Here is an 18,110-nt window from a genome sequence, read left to right as displayed (position 1 = left end):
TTAACTTGATCATAATTTGTTGTTTCTTCTGTAGCTTGATGTTCTTTATTCTGAACAACTTGAGCAGTGTCAAAGGTTATTTTAGATTCTTCAATTATCTTTCTTCTCTTCAGAATTTGAACAGTTTCATCTTCTATCAAATCATCATCATGCACTGTAGTTTGATAGACTGGAATGGAAGAACTTATCTTTTTCTTAATCTTTAAAGGCACACTAATCTTTTCTTTTCCTTTTGACTTAGGATCAATCTCAGTTTGTGATCTAGTCTTGGACTTTGGAGTCTTAGAATTTGACTTTTCCCTGATCACAATGCCTTTTTCCTTAGGCCTTGGAGGTTTCTTTGCATCAGAAGCTTTAGACTTAAGATTTGTCTTCCCTTGAGAGTTTACAAATCCATTCCTGGATTTTATTTCAGAAATAATCTTCTAGCTATTTCCTCATCAAGTGTCTGGATTTTAGGATTTTTGTAATAAACAGTAGTCTGCTTCCCCTTTAGCTTCAGAGTTTTTAAAAACTTCTGAGAGACTTTAGATCCTTACTGAATCAGAATATCAGAACTTGACATCGGACTTTGTTTATCAGAACTTGACTTCAGACTTTTAGCATTCACAGTATCAGGACTTGACTTGTTCTGTGTAGAAGATTTTCCTTGAACTTTTCCTTGACCTCTACTCTTATCAGAGTTTCCTTGGTCATCATTTTTATCATCCTTTTTCTTCAGTATTTCAGTAGGTGAGCATTTGGACTTAACTACCTTCTCCCCCTTTTTGGCATCATCAGGAAGTAAGAGAGAAAGAAGAAGTTTAACTGAAGATTGGATTTCATCCATTTGAGCTTTCTGAGAAGCTTGGTTAGCCAGAACCTCATCAATTTGGGTATGTTGCTTTTCTTGAATCTTCTCAATTGCTTCAATTTTCTCAAGAGCAGGTCTGATATATCTATTCTTGTCAAGCTTAAGCTATAGATCTAGCTTATCATCATGTTCCTTTAGTGTATCAACCTTTTCATGAGTAGAAGAATGTAGACCTTGAAGATGTTTGGTAGATAGAGCAGTGATCTTGAGTTGTGTCTTTAAATTAGCGTTTGTGATAAACTCATCAGCTTTAGCAATATGCTCTGTCAGAATGTTAGAACTTGGAATAAAATCTGATTCATTCCACTTCTTGGTCCACTCCACACCTCTGTGAGTATCCTCCCAAGGAATAGGTGCTTCCTGTTCAACAAATTTCTTCACCAATTCTTCCTTTCCCAGAATGGGAACTGGAGTCTCAACAGAAACACTGTCTTCAGAACTTGAGGAAGACTCATTATGTTCTGACAGCACAACAGTGTGTGAAGCAACTGGAGATTCAGGAACAACTTCATTTAAATTCTGAGCATCAGAATTTATCTCCAGAGCTGGTGTAGATGGTCTCTCAGCATCTAAGATTGGAGAGTTAACTGTAGATGGTTGAGCTTTTGTAGATGGAGCTTCCAGATAAAGAACATTTGGTATATTCAAATTATGAATATCTATTTCAGAGTTTTCAGTTTGTTCTTTAGCATCATCTGTAGCTTTAATAGGAGAGACATGAGAGGTAACCACTGTATCATTAGCAGTGTCTTTGGCCTGAGCTGGAAGGGCTTCAATAACAATTGGTTCTTGTGAGATCATAGATTCCTGATCCCCTTCCTCAGTTTCTTCAGGATCTTCTGATGGAGCCTTAGCCAAATACCTCCTAGCCTTCATTTTCTTCGATCTCCTTGCTAATGAAGGAGTTGCCTTAACAGCAACAGAACATACAGATTTCCTCTTCAAAGTATCATAACTTTGAGTTGCTGTTTGTTTCTGAGAAGTAACATTCTCAGCTTCAACTATCACAGATTCTGATGTATGAACTCGTGCTTCAACAGTTTCCTCAAATCAACACAATTTATTATTGACCATAATTGTAATCAAAACATTCATCAAAGGATAAAGTTCAAATAGATGAAGTAAAGATTAACAAATTACAATTAGAACATTCACAGTCACATAATATGAGAGAAACAGAGACTAAATCTTGCAATTAAGGAAAATTTCGTTAATATATCAAACGAGTACATTTCATGAAATTTATAGATTACATGCAAAAATTACAAGATAATCCTAGTCTAAGAATCTTAACATCAGCAGCCTTAATCCTAGTCTAAGAAAACCTATCGACTAGTTCCTCCTGCTGCTGACAAAGAGCACTGCAAGATGGATGATCCGTTCTTGCTGAAGGAGAGACTCTCTCCTTTCTTCTTCCAATCGATCAAGATGGAGCTGGAAGTCCATCGAAAAGAATAAGAGGTCTGTGTGAACCTCTTGTAGAACAGAGTTCCAGAGCTCTTTAGGAATGGCGGTGACATGCCACTCCTGTTGCCAGTCATCACAACTCAACTATATATTGAAAGTTTCATAGTTCATGAACAAGTTGAAAAGAACCATTTTTGTTTATGAAGAAGAAAATTGATGATAATTAAAAAAGAGAGCGAGTTTGTGAGAAAATGGAAGATGATTTGGCTGGGATGAATAGTCGGTTTAAATAGCCAATGGAATACCAAGGCACTCGATGACTGTTTAACGATTAAGAATAAAAAATAATGATGCCTTGTCTCCCTAGACCGATGTGTAATAATAACAGTCAGTAAAAAGTTAAAGCAGGAGTTAATGAGCACGAGAAATAAACAACAATTATTGTGCACATGTAGTTTTTCAAGATAAACACGTTTATCACTAACCTATAATGATTATGACTGTTTTTATCTTACCCAAATATATTCTGATTTAAATATGACTGTTTTAGTTTTTACCAAAAATAAGTCACGTAAAGAATAATGCCACGTAAGCATCAAGGATTCCATCAGGATTTAATATCAGAACTTAACTTATATCAGATTTTAACAGTCATCAGAATATGGCTTCTGAACTCAAAAAGTAAATATCTTTTTCTGTGATTCTTTATACAAATACTGACTTGTTTTCTTCAGAGTTTAATCATCAGAACTTGTCCTCGGAATTTATGCAAATGACACTTAACTGTTTATCAAAAACAACTTAATCACCACAGTAATTTTCATCATTCATATGGAGTGAAAGTGTGTGTATTCAGCAGAATATCAGATAAAGATTAAAGTCTGATAAACTTCAGTACATCTTAGAAATAAGGCATAACTAAGAAAAGTGCTTAAAATCTGTCATCAATCACAAAGTCTACTCAAGAACAAATTTATGCAAGAGTCCACCTCAACTGTTTGTGCTCATTTTATGCATCTTTTGAAATTCCTTATTACAGTGGCTTCTCAATATAAGTGAGTCACGACTTCTTATCAGAATTTATGCTGTTGTCAGAGTATTTCTCCAGTATTCAGAGAATGTGAAAAGTCACCAAGAAAATTTATTTGCTTTTCTAATGCATATTACTTAATACCAACAATGCACTTGGGTCTTCCCTTCCACATATTTACTCTAGATTTTAAAGGAGTACCTGACTTTTATTTCATTTTTTTTCTTTTATTTTGATAAGTGCGGTTTATCAGCATTTAGTTCATCCTTATGATTTACTAACATCAGAATATAATAGATAAGAAGCAAGAATCTAGTTTGTGACTTAGTAATAAGATACACAAAGTAAACTTGACTAAGCTCAAAATCAGAATTTGCTTGTGTTAATGAGTTTCCACATAAACAACTAATTCAAACATGGGATTTCTAGTATGTTAAAGACTACTAGGTCAGCATCTAGCACAGTTATCCTCATTGGATTGAATAGTCACAGAACATTCAAAACACTATTAGAGTTTAAAGATCCACATCAGATAACAATAAGTATTTAATGAATTTCAATTAAAGAACAAATTTCATGATGATAAGACAATCTGTAAACACTGATCATAAAGTCTGATGCATGAGAACAAAAACTAAGAAGATTTAGAGAAAGAACCTGAAACCATTCTAAGTTCATTTACCAGTCTTGTAAAAGTAGCTTCACATAGTGGTTTTGTGAAGATGTCTTCTAGTTGTTGATCTGTTGGAACAAAATGCAATTCCATTGTACCTTCCATCACATGTTCCCTTATGAAATGGTACCTAATGCTGATGTGCTTTGTCATTGAGTGTTGAACTGGATTTCCTGTCATAACAATGGCACTTTGATTATCACAGTAAATGGGTATTTTAGAAAATTCTAACCCATAGTCCAGTAACGGATTCTTCATCCACAGAATCTGTGCACAACAGCTTCCTACATCAATATATTATGCTTCTGCAGTTGATGTGGAAATTGATTTCTGTTTCTTGCTAAACCAAGAAACCAATCCGCCTCCAAGAAATTGGCAGCTTCCACTAGTGCTTTTCCTGTCTATTTTGCATCCTGCAAAATCTGCATCTAAGTAACCTATTAGCTTAAAATCTGATTCTCTAGGATACCACAATCCCAGATCAGTTGTACCCTTAAGGTACTTGAAAATTCTTTTCACAGCTATTAAGTGAGGTTCTCTTGGATCAACCTGAAATCTTGCACAAAGACAGGTAGCATACATGATATCAGGTCTACTTACAGTTAAATAGAGTAAAGAGCCAATCATACCTCTGTAGTTAGTAATATCTACTGATGAACTAGTATCTTTATCTAACTTGGTTGCAGTGGCCATGGGAGTGGATGTTGTTGAACTATCTTGTATTCAAAACTTCTTCAGTAAATTTCTGGTGTACTATCTTGGATTGACAGATAAAAGTACGTTCTTCATTTTTCTTGACTTGAAGTCCCAGAAAATAGTTGAGTTCTCCCATCATACTCATTTGATATCTTGACTGCATTAGCTTTGCAAACCTCTCACAGAGTTTGACATTTATAGAACCAAATATGATATCATCAACATATATTTGTACCAAAATTAAGTCCTTTCCATGGTTGAGGTAGAACATTGTTTTATCAATTGTACCTCTGTGAAATCCACTTTCCAGAAGGAATTGAGCTAAAGTCTCATACCATGCTCTAGGAACTTGCTTAAGGCCATAAAGTTCTTTGTCAAGCCTGTAGACATGATTTGGAAATTTTGAATCTACAAAGCCTGGAGGTTGTTCAACATAGACCTCTTCTTCCAATTCTCCATTAAGAAAAACACTTTTCACATCCATTTGAAAGACTTTAAACTTTTTGTGAGCAGCATAAGCCAAAAGGATTCTTATGGCTTCTAATCTAGCAATTGGTACAAATGTTTCATCATAATCAATACCCTCCTGTTGAGAGTAGCCTTTTGCAACCAACCTTGATTTATTCCTTGTAATTATGCCATCACTGTCAGTTTTGTTTCTGAACACCCATTTTGTGCCAACAATTGATCTGTTCTTTGGTCTTGGCACTAGGGTCCAGACTTTATTTCTTTCAAATTCATTTAACTCTTCCTGCATTGCTTGCACCCAATCAACATCTTGAAGAGCTTGTTCTACTTTCTTTGGTTTAGTCTGAGATAGAAAAGAATGATAGAGACATTCATTTTATATTGCAGTTCTAGTTCTGATACCTGCTTCGGGATCTCCAATAATTAAGTCAGGTGTATGTGATTTGGTCCACTCCCTTGCAGATTGAAGTTGACTTTTAGAACTGGATCCTCCCCCATGATCCATGCTGTCTCCATCAGCATTTTATGATGCTCCCCTTATAGTTATGCTCTCTGAGACTTCAGAGTTTGACTTGGATCCTTCAGGATTTGAAGTATCAGAGCTTCCAGAATTATCAGAATTTGGCTCATCAGAACTAGATGAATCAGAACTTGAAGAGCCAGTGATAGGTTCTGATACTTCTTGAGAGTCTTGAGATGTGGTAGGATCTTCAGCTTGCTCCCCCTGGAGAGGTGCATTTTCCTTTGGAGTTGTTACCACAGATTCAATGACATCAGTACTTACAGGTTCAGAGTTTAAGTCATCAGGATTTACAAAATCAGAATTTAAGTCTTCATTTGCAAATCTCAGCTGATCGTGATCATTAAAACTTCAAGTCCAGTAATCTTCTTATCATCAAAAGATACATTGATAGATTCCATGACAACCCTTGTTTTAAAATTGTAGACTTTGAAGGCTTTTGTGGAAAGTGGATATCCAACAAAAATTCCTTCATCAGCTTTTAGATCAAATTTTGACAGCTGTTTAGGATGAGTCTTAAGAATAAAACACTTACATCCAAATACATGAAAGTATTTCAGATTTGGCTTCTTTTTCTTCACCATCTCATATGGTGTTTTTCCATGTTTGTTTATGAGTGTTGCATTCTGTGTAAAACAAGCAGTCTACACAGCTTCAGCCCAAAAGTAGGTTGGTAGCTTTGCATCATCAAGCATAGTTCGTGCAGCTTCAATGAGAGTCATGTTCTTTCTTTCTACAACTCCATTTTGCTGTGGACTTCCAGGTGCAGAAAATTCCTATATGATTCCATGCTCTTTGCAGAACTCTTCCATGATTGAATTCTTGAACTCAGTGCTATTATCACTTCTTATAATTTTAACAGAATCTTTGACCAACTTATCCAGCTGTCTGACATGATCAGTTAGAGTAGATGCAGTTTCATTCTTCTTGTGCAAGAAGTACACCCAAGTGTACCTTGTGAACTCATCCACTATAACCACATCATATTTCTTCTTTGCAATAGACATGACATTGACTGGATCAAATAGATCAATATGCAGTAGGTGATAAGGCTCAAGAATTTATGACTCAGTTTTGCTCTTGAAAGAAGATTTTCTTTGTTTTGCCTTTTGACATGAATCACAAAGGCCATCAGGAGCAAATACTGATTTTGGCAATCCTCTCACAAGATCTTTCTTTACAAGCTCATTTATGTTATTGAAATTTAAATGAGAGAGACTTTTGTGCCAATTCCAGCTTTCTTCAATTGATGCTCTACTCAACAGACAAATTGTAGAACCATCAGAATTTGTTGAAAGTATGGCTTCATAAATGTTACCATGCCTGTAACCTTTCAGAACCACTTTGCCTGTAGAATTACTTACAACTTCACAGTGTTCTTCAAAGAAATCCACATGATAACCTCTGTCACAGATTTGACTCACACTCAGCAGATTGTGTTTAAGTCCTGTGACAAGAGCTACTATTTCAATGATGACATTCCCAAGATTAATATTGCCATATCCTAGAGTTTTTCCCATGTTGCCATCTCCATAAGAAACTCCTGGGCCAGCTTTCTCCACAAAGTCTGACAGCAGGGCTTTATTTCCAGTCATATGTCCTGAACATCCACTATCCAGTACTAGGATGTTTTTCATGTTGCCCTATAATCACAAAGACCACTAATGGTTAGTTTTAAGGACCCAGACTTGCTTGGATCCTTTGGCCTTTTTAAGTTTGTTAGCATTTGCAGTGGATTTAATATCAGAATTTATGCTAACATGTTGTTTATCAGAACTTATATCAGACTTTATATCAGACTTTACAATAGAAGGAATTAAAGAAACTTTCTTCAAAGAAGATTTTATTTGATAATAATCATAGTATAAACTATGATATTCCTTACAAGTATAAATGGAATGCCATAAACTTCCACAATGAAAATAAGGATTTTGTGGCTTAAACCTAACAGACTGACTCTTAACTCCTGACTTAGGAGGTAAAGAGTTTATATTCTTATTCTTCCTGCAAAAAGAAGCAAGATGGTTAGAGTTTCCACAATTATAACATTTCTTTCTAGGAGCATTAGGAACAGGCATATAATTATTGCTTTTATTCACACCTTCCTTTTGCATTCCTATTTTTCCTAGCTGCCTTAACCTTGTTGACATTCCTTATTTCTTTCAGCTTATGCTTAAGCTACTTCTTTGTCATTAAGCCTATGTTAACTTCAGCTGGTTTATCCTGTTCTAATTTGTCAGAAGTTGACTTCTCCTTAACTTCTGTCACAGACTCTTTCATCTTTTCAGAATCAGACTTTACAGTTTTAGCTATAAACTTAACAGGATTTACCTTTGGCTTAACAGTTTGTTTAACAACAATTGGCTCAATTTGTTCAGTTCCTTTTTCACTTTTATCATCTCCATAACCTAAGCCCTCTTTCCAGTTTCCACTACTTAATAAATTCTGAGTTGTTCTGCCAGAATTAGTCCAAGTCCTGATAATCTCTTTTTCTTTTTCTAACTCAGTTTTGAGAGATTTATTCAATTTTAGCAATTCATCTCTAACATAAAAAACATCATCTCTCTGTTTCTGAGTTTGATGGAACATAACTAACTCTTTTTCTAAATAATCATTCCTTTTCTTATAAGCAAGATTTTCAGAAGTTAATCTTTCAGATGTTAAAGTTTGATCTCTGTAGCTAATAAACATGGTTTTATAATATAATCTCAACTCAGTAATATCATCAGTATGAAAGGCATAAGTTGTTTGAGGTACCTTCAGTTCAGCAGTTTCAGGGCTGTCATCAAGGCATTGTTCACCTCATCTTCAGAATCTGAAGTGTCTGTCCAGCTTTTCTTCTTTGTGACAAGTGCCTTGCCTTTGACACTCTTTCCTTTCTTGCAGTCAGGAGATATGTGGCCTTTTTCACCATAATTGTAGCATTTGATATTTGAGTTGTCTCCTCTGTCAGACTTTGCACTTTTGCCTTCATACTTTCTAAAACCTTTCTTATCAGTACTTCCACCTTTCTTAAAAAACTTCTTTCCCCTTCTGAATTTCCTGTAGGCTATCTTTGTGATACCCTTCACCATAAGAGCACACAATTTCATCATCTCTTCATCAACATCTATTTCAGGTAAACTTTCAGTTTTTGAATCATCATCATCAGAACTTGATGATTCTGAATCAGACTTTGTGATGAGAGCTTTTCCTTTGCCTTTCTTTGAGACAACCACTTTGGGGGATTCCTCCTCAGCCTTAAGAGCAACTTCCCTTGACTTTCTCCCATATCTCTTGCTTCTTTGATCCATATCAAGTTCTTAAGTCTTGAGCATACCATAAATTTCATCAAGAGTAGTTTCATCAAGAGCATAGTTGTCTCTTATAGTAATAGCCTTCAAATCCCAACTTTCAGGAAGAGCTAAAAGGAATTTTAGATTTGAATCTTCAAGATCATATTCCTTATCCACCAGTGACAGATCATTCAAGAGTTTGACAAACCTGTCATATAAGTCAGTTAATGACTCATCAGCTTTTGAGTCAAAGTGCTCATACTCTTGAGTGAGTATAGTCCTCCTGTTCTTCTTGATTGCATCAGTTCCCTGGCATCTTTTCTCCAAAGCATCCCATATCTCCTTTGCAGTCTTGCAATGAATTATCCTGTTTGACATGACATTATCAATGGCACTATGCAGCAAATACCTTACCTTTGCATCCTTGGAAATGGATGAGATATCTTCAGCTGTATACTCACTTTTCTCCTTTGGTATGGTCTTTGCTGGCTGATCTGCAACTACAACAGAGAGCTTGGTTGGCTTATGCAGTCCTTCATTAATTCTGTCAAGGTATTCTGGATCTTTAGCTTCCAGAAACATAGCCATCATTACTTTCCATATGGGATACTCAGAAGGTCTCAGTATGGGAACCCTAATAGTCTCATATCGACTGTGGATTTGAGTCTTTTGAGTTTCTTCAGTTTTGGTGGGCTTGGTTGGATTTTCAGCTTCTTCAGACATGATTGTTTTGGATCTTTACTATATGTGTGTTAACAGATAAGCTCTGATACCAATTGTTAGGTCACACAATACTGTAAAAGGGGGTTGAATACAGTGTGGAATACAATCAAATCAATTTCGAACACAAGTAACAGTAAATAGATATATTCGATATAATAAACTCTGTTACAATGGAACTGTTCTCTCTCAGTGATGAACAAATATCACGAGAGCTGCTAGGTTACAATGTATAATCTTCTCGATAATGATAACACATATAGTGTAAACCTATGTCTGTGTTTATATAGTACACAGTTACAAGATAACTTCTAATTGATATGGAATATAATTCTGTCTCCTAAAATATATCAATCAGATATCTTATATAATTCTTTAAGTCCTCTAACTTTTTCCATGAATATCTTCTTTTGTATTAGTCACGATCTTCTTTCCTGTAAATCATCTTCCTTCCTTAACAGTTAGTCCTCTCGTACTTAATTTGTGATATCCATCTTCTGATATTTATCTTCTAATAATCTAAGTTCTGATATCCTTAAGTAATGACTTCCAGTAAGTACTGATTCCAGTAAGTACTAATATTTCCTGTTTGTTAAGATCTGAAAATTAAACATGAAATATATTAGACATGACATCTCAAATATATCTAATATTTTATATTAAAATTAAGAATGTTTTGCTACAAAATTTCTAGGCTCTTTGTTAATAAAGAGCTTAGCTTCTCCTTGAGAGTGTTACAAGATTTTCTATCTAAATTGTTACAACTGACTAAAGGACCAGTGTTAACTTTATAATTTAGTTAATTGTTGGTTTACACAGTATACAATAAGACATGCTATTAAGTTTAGTAAACTGTCACTTGTCATTTCCATTTTAGGAAAAGTGTATCTTCTATTTCTAGCTTAGCATATCTTAGCATCCTGTGTTTACTTTGATCTTCCTTTGCCGTTTAATCTTCACCATTGATCTTTTACATCCTTCAAGCTGCTTTTTGTAGACTTGTCAATCCAGCTGTTTGGATTGTTTGTTAATTGTAAATCTTGGATATTGAACTGGTCTGCAAATTGTACTTTGAGATTTTACCTCGAGATCTCCATTTTGGTCTATAGAGAACTTGACATCTCGATAAGTATAGTGGCTTATCGAGATCTCTAGTACTCCATAGTAAATTTGACTTGTAGAGGATTCTGAGTTCTCTATAGGAGAATTTGGCTTGTCGAGATCTCTAGTCTTCATATCTTCATTTTGACTTATCGATATCTCTGCGTTCTCGAGTGGCTTATTGACTTATCGATAACTTAGAGTTCTCTAGTCAAATTTGACTTGTCGATAACTCAGAGTTCTCTAGTGAATTTTGACTTATCGATATCTCTGAGTTCTCTAGTGGAATTTGACTTATCGATAACTCAGAGTTCTCTAATGCATGTTGACTTGTCGATAACTATGAGTTCTCTAGTGAAGAAATGACTTTCGATATCTCCAATCTCCATGTCTTCAATTTGGCTTGTCGATATCTCCGAGAGTTCTCTATAAGCTTTTCTGACTTCTCGATAAATCATTTGGAGTTCCCGAGTGATTTCTCTATAACATTAACTCTGTGACTTGTAGAGATCTTTGACTTAAAATATTTTTATCCAAACAGATTTATTCAACTTCAAGCTTCTTCATAATTCTTCTGAGGCATGATCTTCTTGATCTTCTTCCAAATAGAATCCTTCGTCTTGATACTGTTTAAACAAAAAGACTACAGTCTGCTCTTTTACATTTTTACAGACTTTAAATGTTACAAGTACAAATGCGAACTAAGATTACAATATAACTTACTTAGGGTTGTCAATTTGACTTAATCTTGTTAAAGTACTGGCATGTCTTGAACAACAAGTCGGAAATTTCATACACGAAAACACGACACGAAAATGACACGAAAATAACGGGTTTGGTTCGACATTTTTGGTACACGAACACGAAAATAACAGAGATGAATTTAGTGTCGATTTTGGATTTACACTTGGGTACATGACACGAAACGAAAGTAAACGAAATAAATAAATATTTAAATAAATTTATCAAAATTATATGAATATATATCTTACAATAATATTTTACACATAATATTTACAGAATATAGATACAAAATAGATTCAAATTTAAATTTCATAAGACTTGACTGCACTTGAGTATTTATGACTTATTGACTTAAGACTCGACTAATAAAAACTTAATATTTAAATATATATTTTATTTATCTTTATTTTTATTATTAATTTTAAATTACACGAAACACGACACGAAACGTACACGAAATGAAGGTACACGAACAGGAAACGAAACGAATCCTTAACGGTTCAGATTTGGGTTAGACATTCATGACACGAAACACGAAAGTACACGAAACGAACGAATTGCCAGCTCTTAGTATTGAACTACTGATCAACTGCTAAATATGAACCAAATGTTTTAGCCTCGCGTCTGTCATACACAGTCTTTTGTCAAAATTCTGATAAAAAGGTTAGTGATTTTAAAATATTTGAATAAATATAAAGTGATTGTCAAAGCGTATCGAGGAAGTCTCTCAAATCTTGCTGAGGAAGACTTGCACAGCTTCTTAAGAAAGAAACTTAATCAGGAAGACTTGTAAAGCTTATCAAGGAAGATTTACAAAACTTACCAACGAAGTTTTGTAATGCTTAATGAAGAATATTTGAATAGCTTACTTAGTAAGACTTGTAAATCAACTACTATAAATAGCTCATTTAGCTAATGAAATGAGATACAACTTTCTCTCTATATCTTATATTCTCCTATACTTTCTCTACATTAAATATAACTAATATTTTCAGTCAAGGTTTATAACACGTTATCAACACGAGTCTCTGCCAGCCGAACCTTATTTTAACAAAGGAGGCATAACTTAATTTTACTCGCGAAACCGTGTCAACTCAAGCTTGTTCCACAAAAGAGCACGAGTCTCTGCCCGAGCAAGCTTTATTTACGAAGGAGGTATTGTCCAAGTAAGCTCTATTCACGAAGAAGATATTACCCAAATAAGTTTCATTTAACGAAAGAGGTACGTTTTAAATTTAATCATTTGATTCTAATTATTATCAGTATTTGTTTATATTACTGTTTAAACGTTATAAAGAAGGTTATGCCATCAAGTAATATCCAAAAGTTTTCTGGATGGCTATGTCGTCGTAGCTTTTATATTAATCGTATAATATATGTTATTATTTGGAAATAATTATTTTTATATTTATGAAGCATTGCATCATATTTTAATATTTATTTTACATTCAGAATGGCAAATTTTGTAAAATTAGAGTTTGTTGCGTTGGATGTGTCTAGGGATAATTATTTGTCTTAGGTACTCGATGCAGAATTACATCTTAGTGCTAACGGGCTAAAAGACATCATAGAATCAGGAAAAACCCCAATTGTTGAACAAAATGCTAAAGCTATCATTTTTCTTAGACACCACATCCATGAAAACTTGAAATCTGAATATCTAACTGTGAAAAATCCACTCACCCTTTGGATCAATCTTAAAGATAGGTTTGATCATCAAAAACTTTTCAATTTCCCACATGCCGTTATGACTAAATACATATAAGGTTGCAAGATTTTAAATTTGTCGCTGAATATAATTCTGCCTTATTCAAAATAAGCACAAAACTGATTTTATATGGTGAAAATATTGCTGATGCTGACATGATAGAAAAAACCCTTTCAGCCTTTCACCCCAACACTATGATTCTGGCGCAACAGTATAAGGAGTGCAATTTTTGGAAGTATAGCAAGCTAATATCTCTTCTTCTTGTCGCTGAAAAGAATAATGAGTTGTTACTGAAAAATCATCAGATACGTCCCACAGGCTCTGCCCATTTACCTGAAGTACATAACACGTCATTCTATAAGAATGGGCGTGAGAAAGGGCAGAGATGAGGACGAGGTTACGGACGAAACCGTGGGCATGGAAACTTTCGAGGCCGGTTTTGAAATCATTATAACTCTAGCCACCTGAAGTGGCAGCGTGATGATTACAACAACTTTGACCACCAGAAGTGGCAACATGGAGTGGCAAATAAAAGGAAGGCACCACAAGAAGAAGATACTTAGGATATATATCTCAGATGTGGGGAACATGGGCACTGAAGACGTACCTGTCACACACCGAAATATCTAGTTGACCACCACGAGTCAAATAAAAAGAATAACGGAAAAAGGGTAGAAACGAACTTCGCTAGTCATAATCTAAATGAAGAACCAAACAACATGACCGCAAAAGAACTAGACACTGGTGCTAACCTTTATTATGATTTAGATAACTAGATTTCATTTATATTTCTTTGATTTCATGTTTTAGATGTGCTTGTTTTAATATTTTGCTTTCATGTACTTATTTTATATTCTTGTATTATGTACGTTGTTTGCATAATAAAATTGTTGTTCACTTATATATACACAACATAAATATGGAAGATATATGCATTATTGACTCCGCAACCACTCACACAATTTTACAAAATCAGAAATATTTCTCAAAATTGACTAGAACCAACTCACACATTTGGACGATTTCGGGAACAGCAAATATCATAGAGGGTTTTGGGAAAGCTAGTTTTATACTACCAAATGAGACACAAATTCACATACATGATGCTCTATATTCTAGCAAATCCACTAGGAATCTTCTGAGTTTTAAAGATATTCGTCTTAATGGTTTACATGTAGAAACCACTAGAGAAAATGAAAAAGAAATCTCCTTATCACCTCAATCACCTCAGAACATAAGAAGATCTTAGAAAAATTGCAATGAATCTCGTATGGATTATATGCTACCGAAATTAGAGTAATCGAGTCTCACAATATCACTACTCCCAAAATTAGAGATCCAAAATCACTCACCCTTTGATGTGAAAGACTTGGTCATCCAGGAGTATCCATGATGCGTCAAATTATAGAAAATTCTACATGACATCCCCTTAGGAATCAAAAGGTCATGCCACATGATGAACTTCCTTGTTCAACATGTTCTTTGGGAAAAATAATTATTCGACCATCTTAGTTAAACTTCAAAACGAGTCTCCAATTTTTTTAGAAAGAATTCAAGGTGATATATGTGGTCCTATTCATCCATCATCTGGACCATATAGATATTTCATGGTCCTAATCGATGCTTCAACTAGATGGTCTCATGTTTGTCTACTCCCGACCAGAAATACAGCCTTTGCCAAGGTTTTTGCTCAAATAATCAAATTACGAGCCCAATTTCCTGATAATCCTATCAAATCAATTCGACTTGATAATGCCTTTGAATTTACATCTCCTACTTTCAATGATTATTGTATGTCAATAGGAATCTCTGTCGAACACCTCGTAGCTCACGTGCATACGCAAAATGGTTTAGCGGAATGGTTAATTAAAAGACTTTAACTTATGCACGCCCCTTACTTTTAAAAGCTAATCTGCATACATCTGTTTGGGGTAACGCATTACTTCATGCTGCAGATATAATTAGGATAAGACCATCTGCTTACCACAAACAGTCTCCTCAAGAATTAGTTCTTGGTCAAATCCCTAATATCTCTCACTTTAAGGTATTTGGTTGTGCTGCGTATGTCCCTATATCACCACCACAGAGATCTAAAATGGGACCTCAAAGAAGAATTGGTATATATGTTGGCTTTGATTCACCATCTATTATAAGATAACTTAAACCATTGACTGATGATATGTTTACTGCTAGATATGTTGATTGTCATTTTGATGAATTCATGTTCCCTAAATTACGGGGAGATAATGATTTGCATAACTTAAATTCTGAATTATCATGGAATGCATCAGGATTAAATTCTATTGATTCACGTACTAATCAATGTGAATCTGAAGTTCAAAGAATTATTCATATGCAAAATATTTCTAATCAAATGTCGGATGCTTTTAGTGACTTTAGACATATTATAAGGTCACAAATACCTGCTACTAATGTTCCGACACGAGTTGAAATCCCTACTAAGAAATCAATTCCTGAAGAATTGATTGGTGATTCAAAGCCACGCCAGAAGCGTGGTTCACCTGTTGGTGCAAAAGATATTGTACCACGAAAACGGAAATTAATCGGACCTGTCCCTGAAGTGGCAAGTGTTCCAGAAAATACCCCAAAAGTGGTATTACCTTCTGAAGAGGTTCAAGCCCCTGAAGTGGCTATAACAAAACTCCCAGACGTGGGATTGCTTCCAGAAGAGAATGTTCTCCAGAAGTGGCAAATGCTTCCACACAAGCAAAGGTACCTGAAAATTATGAGATCTCAATGAATTATGTCTATAACGCGAAATTACTGGATCGTGGGAGTATTGAGGATGATGATGTATATGTTTTTTCCGTGGCATTTGATATTATTATGAACTCCGATCCTGAACCACAAAGTGTGGAAGAATGTCGACAAAGAGATGATTGGCTAAAATGGAAAATTGCAATACATGAAGAATTACAATCCTTGCGCAAGAGAAATATATTTGGACCTGCAGTCCAAACCCCAGCTGGTGTGATCCCCATCGAGAATAGATGGGTGTTTGTACGAAAACGAAATGAGAGAAATAAAATGTTGAGATATAAGGCCCGGCTAGTGCCCCAGGGATTCTCTCAAAGGACTGGATTTGATTACCAGGAAACTTACTCTCTTGTAATGGATGGAGTCACTTTTCGTTTTCTAAGGGGTATGGCTTGTATGGAAAGATTAGAAACACGTCTCATGGATGTTGTGACAGCCTACCTTTATGGATCACTTGATAGTGATATTTATATGAAAATCCCTGAAGGATTAAAGTTAGATGAAACTAAGTCCCGTCGTTTATATTCATTTAAATTGCAACGATCATTATATGGTTTAAAACAATCTGGTCGTATGTGGTACAACAGGCTTAATGAATATTTGTTGAATGATGGATATGTAAATAATCAAGTGTGTCCATGTGTGTTTATCAAAAAGTCACAAACTGGATTTGTTATTATTATTGTATATGTGGATGATTTGAATATTGTAGGTACTTCTGAAGATATTATTAACGTTGCTACTTATTTGAAAAATGAGTTTGAAATGAAAGATTTTGGAAAGATAAAATTTTGTTTAGGTATACAGGTGGAGCACTTATCTTCAGGCATATTTGTTCATCAGTCTATTTATACAGAAAAAGTTCTTGATCGTTTCTACATGGAGAAATCTCATCCACTAACCACGTCAATGGTTGTTCGGTCACTCGAAGTTGAAATTGATCCATTCCGTCCTAGAAATGAAGATGAAGATGCACTTGGACCTGAAGTACCGTATCTTAGTGCAATTAGTGCTCTTATGTATCTTGCAAATAACACGAGACCTGATATTGTTTTTGCTGTGAACCTGTTGGAAAGATTTAGTTCAGATCCAACTAAAAGGCATTGGGATGGGATCAAGCATATATTCAGGTATTTCCGAGGAACAATTGATCCTGGACTATTCTTCCCAAACAGTTCAAAATTGCAGCTAGTTGGATATGCAGATCTGGATATCTGTCGAATCTTCATTTTGGACGTTCACAAACTGGTTATCTATTTACATATTATAATACTGCTATCTCTTGAAAATCTACAAAACAGACTATGACGACAACTTCATCAAACCACGCAGAATTATTAGTGATCCATGAAACAAGCAGAGAATGTGTTTGGTTAAGGTCTGTCATTCAACATATTCGAAAGTCGTATGGGTTATCAAGTATTTCAGACAGACCTACACTTTTGTTCGAGGATAATTCAGCCTGTATCAAACAATTAAAAGAAGGATATATCAAAGGAGATCGAACAAAACATATCTTGCCGAAATTCTTCTACACACATGAACTCCAAGAGAAGGGTGGCATTGACGTGCAACAAATTCGATCTTGTGATAATCTGGCAGATCTGCTTACAAAGTCATTACCTACATCAGCTTTTAAAAAGTTGTGAAATAATATTGGAATGCGGAGACTAAAATCATCAATACAACAAGATGTCAAAATGTGAGACGTTTTATTCAGAGGGTTTGTACTCTTTTTCCTTCGTCAAGATTTTCATCCCACTAGGTTTTTCCTTACAAGGTTTTAACGAGGCGGTCAATCTTTACAATAATTCGCATTTGATAATAAGGGGGAGTGTTGAAATATTAGAATAAATATAAAGTGATTGTCAAAACGTATCGAGGAAGTCTCTCAAATCATACTCAGAAAGATTTGCACAGGTTCTTAAAAAAGAAACTTGATCAGGAAGACTTGTAAAATTTATCAGGAAAGATTTACAAAACTTACCAACGAAGATTTGTAATACTTAATGAAAAAAGATTTGAATAATTTATTTAGTAATACTTGTAAACCAACTACTATAAATAGCTTATTTAACTAATGAAATGAAATACAAATTTTTCCCAATATCTTCCATTCTCTTATACTTTCTCTACA

The sequence above is a fragment of the Apium graveolens genome, chromosome 4, assembly GCF_009905375.1.
Source record: "Apium graveolens cultivar Ventura chromosome 4, ASM990537v1, whole genome shotgun sequence".
Taxonomy (NCBI): Eukaryota; Viridiplantae; Streptophyta; class Magnoliopsida; order Apiales; family Apiaceae; genus Apium; species Apium graveolens.
Note: the sequence above shows the minus strand (reverse complement) of the source record.